This window comes from Suncus etruscus, chromosome 5 (assembly GCF_024139225.1).
Source record: "Suncus etruscus isolate mSunEtr1 chromosome 5, mSunEtr1.pri.cur, whole genome shotgun sequence".
NCBI lineage: Eukaryota > Metazoa > Chordata > Mammalia > Eulipotyphla > Soricidae > Suncus > Suncus etruscus.
The window spans coordinates 72390759-72395313 of NC_064852.1; the positions used below are offsets into that span (position 1 = coordinate 72390759).

Below are 4555 nucleotides of genomic sequence, written 5' to 3' on the forward strand. Positions count from 1 at the left end.
TGGACTTGGAAATGTCCACTTTCTAGCAATTTCCGATAGTCACTATTGACACACTATTACTTCAAATTATATGTCGTTTCACTAGAAGGAAATGCTACTCTTGCTTATTTTTTAAAGGCCAATCCTTTTTGCTGGTTTCTGAAACATGTTCATGGCCATAAAATATGTCAGCAAATGACTGTTTTAACACGATGACAGACACATTATCGGAGTGTGACTGACTAGTGTATGAGTGACTATATTTCGACAGTTGTGTCAGCTTTTGACTAAAGAAGCACAATTAAAAAAAACTCCATTGAGTAATAGGGAATTACTGGAAAAAAGGCAGCAGATGAAATGTATCTTTATAAACACTCCAGTTTTCTCAAGGGTCAAAAATTAGTGGTGAGCTTTAGGTACTATAAAATTTATCTTATTTAAGAACAAATTAACATAGTCAGCAGGATTCTGTACACTTAAAATGAGTACTCTGACTTTTTCAAAAATATCTTTATTTAAGCACCATGGTTACAAACATGTTTATTGTTCAAGTTAGCTTAAATAACAATCTCATTTGGGTTTAGCTAACTTTCATAGTTAATTTTGGCAATTTATTTAATAAGGTTTAATTTTATCAGCCCTGAAATTTTATGTCAAAAGAATCACCTGCATTTTTTTTTAATAATAGCGCTTCTTGATTAAGCAAGTTGATCAAGTTTGGAGATTCTACTCTCTTAAAGAGAAAAGTATTCTTCGAATGTTGTAAGCAATAGTACTCACAATTGAAGGGTATATGAGGCAATCTTCCCAAAATTATGGAGGGCTTTTTTAAAATAGTGGAATAATTTGACTTGACAATTTGTAATTTCTTTCTCTTTCCCTCCTTACAATTGTTTAATGCCATCTATATTCTAAAATCCATATGATAACTCCCAGATGCAACATTGTTATATCTGTTCTCAAACTTTTTCCTTCCACTGACTGTATATAATATTTAATGTTCTTGGCCAGGCTAGATTTTTTTTAAGCATTGCATTCAATTGCATACTTTTGAGTCTTTATACTACTTTGATGCACTTTCATAGCTTTGACACATTTTCTTAGCTTTTATACTTCTTTCCACAAATTGAGAGACTTATATCTTACCAATTATCATATTATCTTGTGTATATTTATGTATTTAGGTAAACATATATATATTCAGACTGTTATATGAGCAAATACTTGTGGAATAAATGATTGAAAAGCACAGTGATGTGCATAAGATGCTGATTTACAAAGGGTCATTAATTCAATGAAGTGAACTACTTACTACCAAAAAACTTATCCTCTAATTCTAATTTTACTGTAAATTTAAGCCTGTTACTCTCATTTTATTTAATCTGGAGGTAATTAGCATCTATTAGGGAATAAGTAAGTAACCTAAACTGTGTAATATAAATAAATTTTAGTTCTTACTACATGTTTGGGACCTTTTTTTGGGTGGGGGAACACCCGGTGACACTTAGGGGTTACTCCTGGCTATGCTTTCAGAAATTGCTCCTGGCTCGGGGGACCATATGGGATGCCGGAATAAAACCAAGGTCCATAGTGGATCAGCACATGCAAGACAAATGCCCTACCACTGTGCTATCGGGCTGTAGCCCAGGCTTGGGATTCATTTTAATTTGTGAGTTTAAGAAAAAGTTTTCCTAAAGCTTGAGTAAATTAAAAAATGAAAATGAGACATGCTTATTAAAACTGTTAAGACAAGAAGAAATAAGTATACTTGCATTTCAAGGGTTTTCCTGAAGAAAACTTTTTTCTGAAAAATAAAAGTAAAACATCTTCACATTAACTCTAAATATAGACATGACTGGACATTATGTAGTATTAACACATTTTGGTTTAACTTTTCAAATTAATTTTCATTGATTAAACCTTAATAACTTATAAGTAAAAATTCAAAATTTAAGTAATATAATTTAGGAGAAAAATTTATGTAAAAAGCATTATTAATCAAACCATATCTCAAATATTAAATAAATTTAGAAATTTCTAAAAAGTAAGTATAAATTATAGAATCTTAGCAATTTAGTTATCTGCACCCAATATAAACTATACACTTTACAATTTTCAAAACAACAAAAAATGTCAAAATGTTCTTTTTTTGTTCCCACCTAAATCCCATTACCTTCTGCCACTATCCCTCATCAACCATTCCAGGGATCATTTCCACTACTGTTGCTTTTTAATGCTCCAAATACTGGTTATTTTTCTGAAGTCACCTTTGTTTTTGTTTTGTTTTGTTTTGTTTTAAATATGGAACGCTTCATGAATTTGTGTGTCATCCTTGCACAGGGGCCATGCTAATCTTCTCTGTTTCGTTCCAATTTTTAGTATATGTGCTGCCGAAGCAAGCATGTCACCTTTGTTTTTAACTTTTTATTCTTAAATTAAAATCATAGCACAGTAAAGAGAACTGTAATGATTTAAAGTACTAAAAGAGAAAGCCTAATGAATAAAGTTGTTAGGAGAATTAAATAATTCTTACAACTATTTATAAGAAAAAACATCTTCTACATAACTAAAAAGGTATTATCAGGATATAAATGACAAAGTCACACAAGGAATGTACCTAATAAATTTAAAATATATATCCATTTTTTATACTTACCTGGCAGGAGAGATACCACGATCATGAAGGTGGTTTCCCCAGGGCGAGGCTCACCCATTGCACTCCGGGTGTGCTGACCCCTGTGATTTCCCCAAATGTGGGAAACTCGACTGCATAATTAAAAAAAGAAAAATGTGTATATATATATATATCCATTTTTAAGTAAATGTGTAATCCTAAAAGTAAAAAATTTAAAGATATCATGGAACTAAAAAACAAAAAAAGAAGGTTGATGGCAGACTTTGTAATACATAAAAACAACGAATTATTTCAATTTTACCTTTTAGAATAACAAAAGAAATTAACTGTTAAAATCCCAAATAAAAATTTAAAAGTTGATTTATTGCCACAAACAAAATTTCTAGAGTTAATATCAAGTTAATATTTTTATTAGATTAATATCAAATTAACCTTCAAGTAAACTTGAAGATTTTCTAATTGTAAAAAATAAGTGTACTTAATTAAAACATAATAAATATATTTCAGTAAATATATGTGACATGCGAGTATTCTGCTAATGCTATGAGCACAATTTACCCAAAAACATCTTACCATAAATAATATCAATCAAGCATAAAAAATAAATTCAAATTTAAATAGGATTTTAAAGTATTTTTAAATTATAAGTTAAAATAATAGGTTAAGTAATAATATTAAACTGAAGAGATAACTAAATAAATAAAATTTTCAAATAATATGTTCTTTCATTAAAAATAATATGAATTATTTATAGTATGTAAGAATAGAGAAAAAGAAAATATTACAATTGCTATTCAAAGTTAAGATTATAAAACCATTTGTTTTTATTATAAAACAGTATGGAATATTTTATCCATTCTTAAGGTATACTTATAAACACTTTTAAGAAATTCTCAGTAATATAGAATTAAGCCACTTGCCTTGTCCATGGCTTTCTTCAATTTGATGCCCAGAACTACGTGGGGTCACTCAACTACCACCAGGAGTGATCCTTAAGTAAGGTTAGAAGTAAGTTCACTACTGAGTATGACCAAGGAAGGAAGGAAGGAAGGAAGGAAGGAAGGAAGGAAGGAAGGAAGGAAGGAAGGAAGGAAGGAAGGAAGGAAGGAAGGAAGGAAGGAAGGAAGGAAGGAAGGAAGGAAGGAGGGAGGGAGGGAGGGAAGGAGGGAAGGAGGGAAGGAGGGAAGGAAGGAGGGAAGGAAGCAGGGAAGGAAGCAGGGAGGGAGGTATGGAGGATGTATGGAGGATGTATGGAGGGAGAAAGGAAGGAAGCAAGGAGGAAGGAAGGGAGGGAAGGAAGAAGGGAGAAAAGAAGGAAGAAGGAAGGAAAAAGAAAGGGAAGGAGGAAAAAGAAAGAAAGAGAGGGAGGAAGGAAGGGAAGAAAGAAGGGAGGCGAGGGTGGGTGTAAGGTGGTGGAGGGAGGAGAGGAAAGAGGAAGGAGGAAAGAAGAAAACAAGGAAGGAAGGGAGGAGAGTGAAAGATGTAGGAGGGAGGAGAGGAAGGAAAGAAGGAAGGGAGGGAGGGATGGAGAGGGAGGGAGAAAGAGAGGAAAGAAAAAGAAAGAAAGAAAGAAAGAAAGAAAGAAAGAAAGAAAGAAAGAAAGAAAGAAAGAAAGAAAGAAAGAAGAAAGAAAGAAAGAAGAAAGAAAGAAAGAAAGAAAGAAAGAAAGAAAGAAAGAAAGAAAGAAAGAAAGAAAGAAAGAAAGAAAGAAAGAAAGAAAGAGAAAGAAGAAAGAAAGAAAGAAAGAAAGAAAGAAAGAGAAAGAAAGAAAGAAAGAAAGAAAGAAAAGAAAGAAAGAAAGAAAGAAAGAAAGAAAGAAAGAAAGAAAGAAAGAAAGAAAGAAAGAAAAAAAGAAAGAAAGAGAGAAAGAAAGAAAGAAAGAGAGAGAGAAAGAAAGAAAGAAAGAAAGAAAGAAAGAAAGAAAGAAAGAAAGAAAGAAAG

The 4555-nt window shown here is 31.8% G+C and overlaps 2 non-coding genes across 2 annotated transcripts; one reads left to right on the forward strand and one right to left on the reverse strand.

Annotated features, from left to right (window-relative positions):
* Positions 1-2274: 2274 nt before the first annotated feature.
* On the reverse strand, positions 2275-2382 carry LOC126010677 (U6 spliceosomal RNA). The gene has a single exon (XR_007496693.1). It is a non-coding gene; the product is annotated as a U6 spliceosomal RNA (small nuclear RNA).
* Positions 2383-2627: 245 nt separating this feature from the next.
* LOC126010230 (U1 spliceosomal RNA) lies at positions 2628-2795 on the forward strand. The gene has a single exon (XR_007496337.1). It is a non-coding gene; the product is annotated as a U1 spliceosomal RNA (small nuclear RNA).
* The last annotated feature ends 1760 nt before the right edge of the window (positions 2796-4555 follow it).